We start from the raw sequence: 12,753 nt of genomic DNA on the forward strand, positions 1-12,753 counted from the left end.
GCTGTTTCCAGCTGTCCCCACTCCACCATCCATTCCTCCTCCCTGTCTCTTCCCACCCCAATATCACTCCACACTTGAGGGGTCTGCAATGCCCACAGGCACCCTCACAGCCAGGATCCATAGACATCTCTGCTAACAGCATTTCTTTACCCTTAGGGTCTAGGGAGGAAGACACCCACTGCAAGCACACCAACAGGAAGAGAGACTCCAGGAAAGAGCTCCCACGGGGATGAAGAGTGGGCTCAGCGCTTGTGGAACAGACAATCCAGAGTCCCAGTTACCATGGTATGGTCTAGAAGGCGGAACACAGTCTCTGGGTGGCCACATGCCCTTGGTCCTGTTGGAGTGACGTGGAAAATGGCACTGCTGAAGCACCTGCTGGGGTAGAGGCCCCTATTGTCCAAGTCCACTCCCAATACTACTGGAGTGACAAAATTTAGTATGTTCAACAGGGTGTAAGGATGTAAAAATATTAACTGTGTACAAAATGTCAATGCTGTAAACAAAAAGCAGAACAATGGCAAGAATACTCAGTGAGTGGAAAATAATCCTACGACTGATGCTTATAGGCCATCACATCTGGTCCTAGGCAGAACATAAAGCATGTGGGTTTTGTATTAATGTCCTCCTACCTCTCCATGTCGCTTCTGCCCTCTCTCAGGATGAAGAACCTGTTCAAAACCTGGTACAGTGTTGTCCCACTCAGAATTACTCTCATCAAAGAGGTAACATTATTTTTACTTTCCTTCTCACCCCTGGAAACTCCCTTGGTCTTGAGGAAAATGATGTCAGCTAGGTGAAAGGGGAAAAGCAAGGACAATAAGAGCACTCTTCAGCAGAATCCTCTCAGAGGATTTTTTATAGATGAAACTCACTGGAAGAAATGAATCTTTCATTGGTGGAGATTGTGGTATTACACGCAAGTTTGTTGAAGACATTGTTTGGTCCGACGCATTCTATCTTTAGCTACCCCAGTTGAAATTAGGGACAATATCACAATCACAATGGTGAATTTTAGAAAATATGATGAAAATATACAGGGTTCTGAAGATATTTTTTTAAACTAGGAACATTAAAAGTATTATCACATTGCATAAATAATGCTGGTGATGGAGGGGAAGATGGAAAGGCAGAATGGAAGATGTATGAAAATATACAATTTCTATTAAGAGATAAATTAAACAGAGTGAACATCATTATGATTTCTTCATAGTGAAAAAAACAACTAAAATCTTAGCTGTCTCCTTCCTAAGAAAAAAAATAGCAAGTGTTTTTCAAACTCTTTTTAGACATTTAAATCTTAAGGGTCTCTTCCAGATTTTCATTTTTCTACTTTACAACCTAGGAATGGCTTTTTAGAGGTGCTATTAAGGACTCCATTCTTTTTCACTAATATGAGATTATAATTATTTCATTGGAAATCACCACTATATATTATTTTATACTTATTTCTTCCATAATTTTGTTCATGTATTAGTCTCATACAATACCTACCTTACAGGCTATTATAAGAAATTGCCAAGAGAGATTTAATGTAGAAATAACAATGGTATATGGTGTCCCTACTTATTCATTTATGCTTACATAACTTTGGAGGTGCTCAAGGGTTCCACAAATATTGAGTCATTAAAGCTTAGTACTCCTGTGAGGTGCACTTGGCTATTATCATTATAGTTTATTATTATTCAGGCAAACAAGTTTCCCCTGGAGTGCTGAATGGCTCCTGCAGAAAACGTAGACTTTTTAGTGTTCTGTGTCTGAGAGTTCACATTACAGGTTTATAAAATTAGCTCATTTTTCCTAGGATTGTGTCTTGTGAGTTACTGGCCATTATCCACTTCAGGCAGCATAGCAGAAATAGGGCTCAACCAGCTTTTATTTATTTTTTTTTTAAAATATTTACTTATTTAGGCTGTGCCAGATCTTTGTTGCCACACGCGGGATCTTTAGTTGAGGTATGCATGCAGGATCTAGTTCCCCGACTGGGGATTGAACCCAGGCCCCCTGCATTGGGAGCATGGAGTCTTACCCACCGGACCACGAGGAAAGTCTGGCACCCAGCTTTTAAAGTCTTCTAGGTGAAGGCCATTTTGCTTCCTTCCAGAGATAGGGAAAAGAGGCAAAATAGTTGAGGGATGGAAAGTTATCAGTGGGTGGTTTGCTTTCCAACACCACCAAACAATGCTCCAATTCTCCGTGAACACGTACTGAGTATCCTACAGATTTAACTGAATTCTGACTCTACCTGGAGATAGTGTCACCCATGCTGTGCAGCCCAGGCCGCAGACCTGTTTTTAACCTTGTAGCCTAATTGTGTTTTATCAACAGGATGCCACAAAGGCCCATGAAAAAACCAAACTGAACTGGCTAGATCCAAGATAGTGGGCCAAGTAGGCTAAAGGTCATCACTTTCCTTGCCTTGATTTATCTCTGTGTCTCCATGCCAACCTCTGAGAGCTGAAGGACATGCCCTGATTCATCTCTGTGTTTGTTTCAGCTGTACCTGTGTTTGGCAGAAATGCTTTGCCGCTATACTTTGAGAGATACATGCTTTCAGAGATATATAGTGGTAAACCGCCCTGAACCGGCTCTGATTTGACCACAGGAATACCCTGTGCAGAGGAAACCTGGAGACTGGAAGACTGCAAATGCCCCAGATGCCCCTGTGTTCCTGGTGAATTTAAGGTTCTTGCTTCGTTGCAAAAGAATTCGGAGATGAAGTGATAGGTAAGAAGTGGATTTATTTAGAGAGAAACACACTCCACAGACAGAGCGTGGGCCATCTCGGAAGGCAAGAGGCTTCAAAATATGGCGTGGTTAGTTTATATGGGCTGGGTAATTTCACAGGCTAATGAGTGAGAGGATTATTCCAATTATTTTGGGGAAGGGGCGGGGATTTCCAGGAACTGGGCCACCGCCCACTTTTTGACCTTTTATGGTTGGCCTCAGAACTGTCATGGCGCCCCGTGGGTGTGTTATTTAGCATATGCTCATGTTTTACAATCAGTATATAATAAGGCTCAAGGTCTGCTGGAGGTCGAATCTTCCACCATCTTGGACCCAGATGGTTATAACCAGTCTTTCTCATGTACTATGGCTGTATCTTTCTTTTAAAGGTTGTGCCCTGCTCCCTTCCTTCCTGTTTCACCTGGAAATCTCCACCCTTTTCGTAGAGCCCTGATGACCTGTCTGCCTCTTACCCCTTAAAAGTCCCCCACTTTCGTCCCTTCAGGGAGGAGGTGCTTTTAGAGCATGAGCTTCCCTTCTCCATTCTCTGGTCATTGAATAAAAGCCTGTTTTGCTTGCACCAAACTCAGTGTTGTTATTGGAAGAGTGAACCTGAGCAGCATAGAACTCCCTCACTGAGCCAGGAAGGCTTCGGTTCAGCTAGGACTCCAAGAGAGGGACTAATTCAGTAACAACAGAATCAGATCCAACAGGTTAAGGGCTCAGTCCCATAAGACTGCGCCTACTTTAGACACCAACTGAAGTCCAGCTTGTCATCTGTACTTCTGACTCACTGGCTAAAAACTGGGATTCTCATGACCTCTTCCTTGAATTCAGTAATTTGCTAAAATGGCTCACAGAGCTCAGAGAAACATTTACTTATGTTTACCAGCTTATTATAGAGGATGTTATAAAGGATACAGATGAACAGCCTGATAAATTCATTCACTGCGTAAGGTTCAAAGGGTCCTGAGTGCAGGAGCTCTGGCCTGTGGAACTGAGGTTCGCCACCCTCCCAGCACGTGGATGCATTCACCAACCTGGAAGCTCTTCCAATCCTGTCTTTTGGGGGTTTTATGGAGGCTTTATTACATAGACATTATTTATTAGATGACTGGCCACTGGTGATTGAACTCAATCTCTAGCCCCACTCCCCTCCCTAAAGGTCTCAAGGGTGGGGTTGAAAATTCCAACCCTCTAATCGCATAGTTGATTAGAGGCAACTGGCCCCCATCCTTAGGGGCTTTTCAAAAATCACGTCATTAACATAAATTCTGGTGTGAGTGAAAGAGGCTTGTTATGAATAACAAAAGGCAGTTTTATTACTCATCACTTAGGAGATGTCAAGGGTTTTATGACCTCTGTGTCAATTATGCAATGAAGACCAAATATATCTTTCTTATTATAAATCACAATATCACAATGGGTGACAAGGAAATTATTGGTACATTTGCTAACATTTATTGAAGGATATACCACGGACCTCAATTATGCTATATTCATTCTAGAGACAAGGAAACTGAGGCTTTGAAAGGTTATATACTTTGCAAAAGCACAGCTCCTTAAGGGGCAGAGCCAGTTCTAGACCTCTGGTCTTCTGACGGCTAGCCCAATACTCTAACTTCCATCCCTGAATTTCCCAAAGTGTGATACATTTGTTAACAGTGTCACAGGACTTAATTTTTCTCTATACGTAAATATATTTAAATTTAGTGATTATATAATTTTAAAACAATATGATTTCCCAATCAAACTGTGATATTATGGAAATTATTGCTTAGGAGATGGCTTGAGTAGTTAGACACTGTGGCTGGGGTCAGTGGTGTCAACGAAAAATTAATCACTCGATCTAAGAAAGACGTGGAAAATTTTATCGCGGCCAAATTGAGGATTATAACTCAGGGATAGCATCTCAGAAAGCTCCGAGAAGCTTCTACCCATTAGAAGTCAAGGCACAGTTATATAAGTTTTTTGAGACAGAGGGCTGTACCTTAAATGATGTATTATTGACAGTTTTACAATCCTGATTTGATCTAAGCAGCATTGTGGCCCCTTGTAAGATTAAGAAGGAATGTTATCTTTTAAGGAGTCCTCTTTGCTGGTGCCAGGAGAATGTTGCTCTTTATGGTTGAACTGGCATTTCTGCTGATGGGAGGTTTGGTTGATGCATAATGCAGATACACAGTGCAAAGCAGGAGAGAGGAGGCCAAAGGGCAGAGAAAATTTTTTATGTTTAAAGTTTTCTTGTCTTGCCATAAAATATAAATTTTACTTCCACAGTGGGAATGATGACAATTGTGAAAGTGGTACATCAATGCCTAAAGTTCAAGAGACCTACCGTGTACCATTTCATAGGCTTTGTTTAAAATGGGAGCTATATGGGCTTCCCTGGTGACACAGTGGTTGGGAGTCTGCCTGCCAGTGCGGGGGACGCAGGTTCGGGCCCCGGTCTGGGAGGATCCCACATGCCGCGGAGCTGCTGGGCCCGTGGGCCATGGCGTCCAGAGCCTGTGCTCCGCGGCGGGAGAGGCCACGGCAGTGAGAGGCCCGCGTACCGCAAAAAAAATAATAATAAAAAAATAAAGTGGGAGCTATAGTGTAAAGGGGGGTACAGTTAGAATAAAAGGATGAAGAGGAGGGTGGTAACTCTAGTTTTTTTTTTCTTTGCTTATTTCCTGTTTTAAAAATATTATTTGTATAACTTACCATTTACCTTTTCCAGTGAAATTATATTAATGCCAAAAGTGGAATGGGAAATGATGAAAAGTGGCATTGCTTTGAAGATGATCTCCCTCTGGCAGGTTCTTTAACCGTGAGCCCCAATATATCTTTTTTTTAATTGACTTGTTTGTTTATTTATTTTTGGCTGCATTTGGTCTTCGTTGCTGCCCGTGGGCTTTCACTAGTTGCGGTGAGCGGGGGTCTAATCTTTGTTGTGGTGCGCAGGCTTCTCATTGCGGTGGCTTCTCTTGTTGTGGAGCACAGGATCTAGGCGCACAGGCTTCAGTAGTTGTGGCACACGGGCTCAGTAGTTGTGGGTCGCGGGCTCTAGAGCGCAGGCTTCAGTAGTTGTGGCACATACGCTTAGTTGCTCTGTGGAACATGGGATCTTCCCGGACCAGGGCTTAAACTCGTGTCTCCTGCATTGGATTCTTAACCACTGCACCACCAGGGAAGCCTGAGCCCCAATATTTCTTACTCCAGGTTTTGGTGTTCACTTCTTGGGAAACCTTTACAGAAGGTCTGCAGCATGACGGGCCTGGGTTTGGGGATTCACAAATGAACTCCCAAGAGACATTCCTAACCCAGCACCATGTTGAATGACCTTTGTTTCTCTTATTCCATCTCTAAAGTTCTTCCTTTCTTTATGTAGATAAAAGTTTTTGACCTATATCTTCTCTTTGAAGAAATTATTTTAACATTACTTGCAAGGCAGGTCCTATCAGCAACAAATTCCCTCAATGTTTGTTGAGAAAGTCTTTATTTCTTGTTCATCACCTTCAGTGTTGGTTTCTAATTCATGGTTACTTCATAGTCTGAAAGAGCTGCTAGAGCTCCTGTCATTTAGTCTGGGTTCAAGGCAACAGAAAAGAGGATGAGAGAGAAGAGCATGCCCTTTTCCTTCAAAAACTAACCATGAGTCCCATATACAGTGCTTCCACTTACATATTATTGGCCTAGATTTAGTCATATGCCACATCTAGCCACAAGGCAGGCTGGTAAAGGTAGTCTTTTACTTGTTGGCAAGGGACCCACCTAAAACTCAGAGCTCTAAAAAGAAGAGAATGGATATTCTGAGGCAACAAGTTGTCACCAACAGAGGAAGGAGTAACATTATCTTTATGAGGAACTTTGCCATTAGAATCATGAGTCCCAATAGACAGATGACTAATGCATAAAGAAGCCATTCATACAAAGGGCAACTGACTTATTAGTCCTTTAGCTGCTTTGTACTTTGAGCACACATAAATCCAAACACTATAATCACCTCTATCGTGTCAGCACAATTCACCTACATTACATTGTATATAATTCATAAATGACATATTTGTTTCAACAAGCTTACTCCATGTAGATTGGCTAAACAATATCAACTTAATTTCCATAATCTTAAATTGTGTAGAAAGATACTTGCTCCATGAAATTCACTAATATGGGAAACAAAACATTAAACTGTCTTCATTTAGAAAATAGATTTTATAATAGGTATGTTTTATGTACTATATTGCACTGAATAAAATAAAACTGATTGTAGAACCTAAGTGACATATTAAATATCTCTATGCAAAATTAACATAGACTGTATAGTACATTTGAATTTGCTCTCAAAATAATCACTAGCAATTATAAAGTTAAGTTTTAGTAATAATGTTGTTCCACTGAGACTAAAAAATATGTATGGTTGAAATGACATCTTTTTAATTTATTATTATTATTTTTTAAGCACTTCAGATATCTTTCTCTGGAACAATTCTGACTCCTACTGTGTGAGTATATTTCTTGTTTTAATTATATAATTGATGCTATTTAATTACAAAAAGAAAAGAACTATAAATAGTGTTGAGGAGGAAGAAATTTTCCTCTACCTATGCAGGTTCTTCTAGCTGGTCTAAGAATTCAATTGACATGAGACAGATTAACAGGAGAAAATCAAAGTTTAATAACATGTATTGATAGGAGAGACCTAAAAAACTGAGTAACTCCCCCAAATGGCCAAAGCCTTCACCTTAAATACCATCCTCAACTAAAGATAAAAAAGGAAGTTGAGGGTAGGGAGAGTCAGCTATGGGAGATTACCAGGAAAAGCACAGTAAACAGGGTAAGGCTTTTTTGCAGATTTAAGTCATTGCCTTCTCCTGGGACAAGAGTTTCTAGAAGTTTGGTGATCTTCCTCTTCCAGGCACAGAGAGGGAGACACCCTTACAAATGGAGATTTCCCTTACAAATGTAAACAAATGCTTCTTTAAAAAGGGCAATTCCTACTTGGTTTTCAGAGCCCCTCCCATGTCTGCTGGTTCTCAGAAAATGACCAGCTTGAAACAATTAATATTCCAAAGAGACATTTTAGGGTGGTAAAATTCTGCTCCCCTACAGGATCTAGAGCAGGTCTTCACTGCGTTAAGGGATGGCAGGATTCTACACTTCTAAGAGACTGCTTGCAACAGAACAACCAACTGCTTAGGAACTGAACATAAAGTGAGAAGTAAACTTTCATTGTGAAAAACTGATATACTGGGATTATTTGATATAGCAGTTAGCCTACTATAACTAATTTGGCTATACCCATAAACATAATCCTATTTTTTCTACCCCCTAAATACTGCTTTATGGTGATTCTTTAACGTCTAAATCAGGGGTCAGACAAGTTTTTCTTAAAAGGCCAAAGAGTAAATATTTTAGGATTTGTAGTCCAAATGGTCCTTGTTGCATAACAACTCAACTCTGCTGTTGCGTGAAAGACAATTCATAAAGAAATGGGCAAGGCTGTGTTCTTAAAAAGCTTTATTTACAAAAACAGGCAGCCAGGCCATGGATCAGAGTTTTCTGACCCCTGGTCTAGATCATTCATCTCTCACATTGTTGTTTTTTTTGCGATACGCGGGCCTCTCACTGTTGTGGCCTCTCCTGTTGCGGAGCACAGGCTCCCGACGCGCAGGCTCAGCGGCCATGGCTCACGGGCGCAGCAGCTCCACGGCATGTGGGATCTTCCCGGACCGGGGCACGAACCCGTGTCCCCTGCATTGGCAGGCGGACTCTCAACCACTGCGCCACCAGGGAAGCCCTCACATTGTTTATTTTAGTGAACAATGTGAGGCACGAATTTAACCTTTTTTCCCCAAATGAATAATAAATCACTCTGACACCATTTATTAAATAGTATGTCTTTACCTACCAGTTTTAAAGGTAAAGGACTTTGAGGTAAAGGACTTTTATGAATCTGTATTCAGTTCCTAAAACCTATTTTTCTACTTCTGGGTCAATAATAGGCTGTTTTGATTTCTATAGTTTTAAAGTATGATCTAATATATGATCTAATAGCTTGTATGGCAAACACACTTTCTGCTTATTTTTCAAAATTTTCTTGTCTAGTCTTGCCCATTTATTATTCCATCTGAGTTTTAGAGTTAGCTTGTCAAGTTCCATGACAATTTTTGTCAGGATTTTGATTAGGATAACACAGATGAATATATTTGTTATTTGTCCTAGTTAGAGTTCCAATTAATTCTGGATACAGCCAACTGGCCTGGCTAAACATCTGCAGCTCAACTGGAATCCTATGAGAGTGAAGTGTCCAAAAACTTAAATAGGTAGTTTGTAAATCAAGTCAAAGTGGCACCCTGCTGTTGGGATTTGGTCTACAGTTCTAGATAAACTAAATAAAAATGCTTACCGCTCAGAGCAAGTGTCCGTGAATACTGTATTTCTACAACTGGAAAGTGAAAAGAGGATTTGAACAAAGCTACCAGCATTTAAAGTCATGTTGTTTCAAAAAGAATGTTTTAAGTGACTCATTCTATATATTCATTTTGAACTCCTTGTAAATCAGTATGTGTCTACACACAGAATTGATATATAAGATGGTGGTCCTCAGAAATCATTTTTACCTTCACATTACTTACAACTAAGATTATATATGTATTATTTACATAATAGCTACATCTCTGCCTTTAATAAATCATAAAATGATAAAAGCAGACCTAAGCTGAAACCCAGAGTTGACTTAAGGGAAAATATTAATAATACTATAGTCTATTCTAATGAAAGTTTGGGAAATATGCCACATGCTTCCTGTCAGAGCTAATAGGATTAACAAAAAAAATTATTTTGTTCATCATTTCCTTCAACTACAGGGCTTCCCAACATTTTCCCTCCATAGCATTCATAGAAAATGTTTGTTCAGTCCATTAGGACAAACTAACAAGAATGCTCACAGCTTGAGAAGGCAAGCAGCCCCAGGTCACCTGCTGCTAGAAGGCTGGCACACCTGTAACCAATCTGCAGTACACTAATTGGAAAGCTATGCTTAGACTCCCATGGTCTTCCTTAGGTATCCCATTCTCCCAGTCCCCCAAAATGCTATAGTTGTACTCCAACTCTATTCTCCACCACAGTACTGAATTGAACACTGAAGAACAGAGGAGGATGAAGTGTCCAAGAGATAAAGGTGGGAACCACTTTATTCATAGCCACTAAACTGTCTGTTTTTGAAGTTGGAACTGTATTACTTTCATCTTTTTTATCCCCTTTAGTACCAAATGCAGTGCCTTATACATAGTTGTTGCTCAAAGTTTACTGGATTGAAACTTTCAGTACCCACCACTACATCATATTTAGTCTTGCAATTCTAAGTATCATACTTATGTCTTTAGATATACTTTTAAATATATGATAAAAATATTTTCCATAATAAAGGAGACTATCATACTGTTAACACAATACATGTGCCTTTGATAAATCTTAAAATGATAAAAGGAGACCTATGTTAAAATCCAGAGTAACAGCCATCAAAAGCAATGCACTGCTTTCCTGACATTAATAAGTTATTTTTTGGTTGAAAGTTCAAGTCAAAATTAAAACACCAGTTGATCTAAGCTTCAGTTTTCTTAATTGTAAAATGAAAAATAGCAATAATAGTATGACATCATAAGTCTGTAAAGATTTCATAAAATAATGCATAAAGAATGCTCATTAAGTGCTTGAAAGAAATAGCTCTTAACATTTTAGCTATTACTTTGATGATTGACTTTACTCCATTAAACACGTTGGCTCCTGAGATAACTTTTCAGTCTTTTATATGACACATATTTCTTAATAAATATTCAATAAATACAAACATTACAGAGTACCACTAATTAAAGAAAAAGTCTGTAAATGCATGGCTTTGTGTGTGAGCTGCACAATTTTCCCCTAATGTAAATAAATAGCACGATGTACTTTTTCCATTATTTTTCCTTCCATAAGAACCATAAGCTTTCTGTTTAAAATTCAAACAGTATCAAAATACAGACTATTCAAATGAATCACTGTGGTCTTCCATACAATCTTTTTCATACATTAAGCTGTCAGTTTGACATACAGTAGAAGAATGCATAGAGCATGAGCTGACTTTTTAATACAACAGCAATGTTTTGGCCTCCTCTCTTTGAATCAAGTCACAGATGCCACTCTTGAAATTACTAATGGTATAGCAATGATGAAACACACACTGTATATCTAAACAACACTTTCATACTAACTATTACAAATGAAAGACCCTGGAAATATTAAAACTTTTTTTAGATTCTATAAAAATCTATGTTATTTCAAGATTTTCTTTCATTGGCAAATATTTGAGTTCTAAGTAATTTGAGTGGTAGGTGAATGAGTGCTGCAGCAGTTAATAAAATAGACAAGAATCCCTGTTCTCATTATAGGGATACAGACAATAAACAAATAAATCAGTAAATATGTATAGTATTTCACATAGTGACAGGTGCTATGGGAAAAATAAAAGGCATGGAAAAAAGAATGGGAATTCCATGGTTCAGGGGTGTTGAAAGCACTCTTATCTTTTTTAAACCAGGCAAAGGCTTATAAAAGAGTCAGCTAGTATTTTAGGAAGGAAAAGATATTGGTTGAAGAAGGTAATGCTTTTAAAGTTACGTGTGATAAACAACATGAATATTCAAAACGTAATTTTAGAAAATTCCATATTGCTTAACTCAAAAAGCACAAAATTTATCCATAAGGACAAAATTTAAATTAATATATAAACAAGTAAGGGTGTAACTTTAAAATATTACAATTTATATGTGAACAAATAACTTCTGGGATAAAAGACTTTATCCCAAATATAATATGAAAGTTTACATTTGAGTAAACACTCCCTATAAAAAAATCTGACTTTAACCTCATTCTTAACTTTACATAGGTTTTTACAGATACCATTTGTTTTTATTCTAAACAGTAGAAATAGTTATTTACAAATTATCAATAAGACAAAACAGTTTTACTTGGAAAGTGTACCCTTTAAACTTTAAGAACTAAATATCTGGGGCTTCCCTGATGGCGCAGTGGTTACAAGTCCGCCTGCCAATGCAGGGGACGCGGGTTCGAGCCCTTGTGGGGGAGGATCCCACATGCCGCGGAACAACTAGGTCCGTGTGCCACAACTACCAAGCCTGCGCTCTGGAGCCTGCGAGCAACAACTACTGAGCCTGCGTGCCACAACTACTGAAGCCTGCATGCCTAGAGCCCGTGCTACGCAACAAGAGAAGCCACCGCAATGAGAAGCCCACACACTGCAACAAAGAGTAGTCCCTCACTCGCCACAACTAGAGAAAGCTTGCGTGCAGCAATAAACACCCAATGCAGCCAAAAATAAATTAAAAAAAAATAAAGTATAGAATCTAAAAAAAAAAGAACTAAATATCTGAAGCAGATTTGGAATTAGAATTCTTCATAGTTCTAGTCTCCTTGAGGGCATTTTTTTCAAAAATGTTATTATCAATATATTCTATTAGAATCTGGAATTCATGAAATGAAAATGTTTGTTCATTACAAAATCACTTTAAGATGATACACGTTGCCCAAAGTCTCAAACTTTTTTTTAAGTTCCCTTTGAAGACTAACAATCTGAAATATATGTAAGAATGGAAAATAACTAATTAGAAAATAGGAATTAATTTGTTTTTCCCTTTATGGTCATTTTCAAAGCTATTTATAAAATATAAACATAAAATATAAATTTAAGCTTATAGGGGCTTCCCTAGTGGCGCAGTGGTTGAGAGTCCGCCTGCCGATGCAGGGGACACAGGTTCGTGCCCCGGTCCGGGAAGATCCCACAGGCCGCGGAGCGGCTGGGCCCGTGAGCCATGGCCGCTGAGCCTGCGCGTCCGGAGCCTGTGCTCCGCAACGGGAGAGGCCACAACAGTAAGAGGCCCACGTACCGCAAAAAAAAAAAAAAAAAAAAAAAAAAAAAATTTAAGCTTATATTTGCCCAGTTATAAAATATGTTTCAGTCATAAACCAAAGCAGTTTTGTTAA

This window comes from Pseudorca crassidens, chromosome 8, assembly GCF_039906515.1.
Source record: "Pseudorca crassidens isolate mPseCra1 chromosome 8, mPseCra1.hap1, whole genome shotgun sequence".
Lineage (NCBI taxonomy): Eukaryota > Metazoa > Chordata > Mammalia > Artiodactyla > Delphinidae > Pseudorca > Pseudorca crassidens.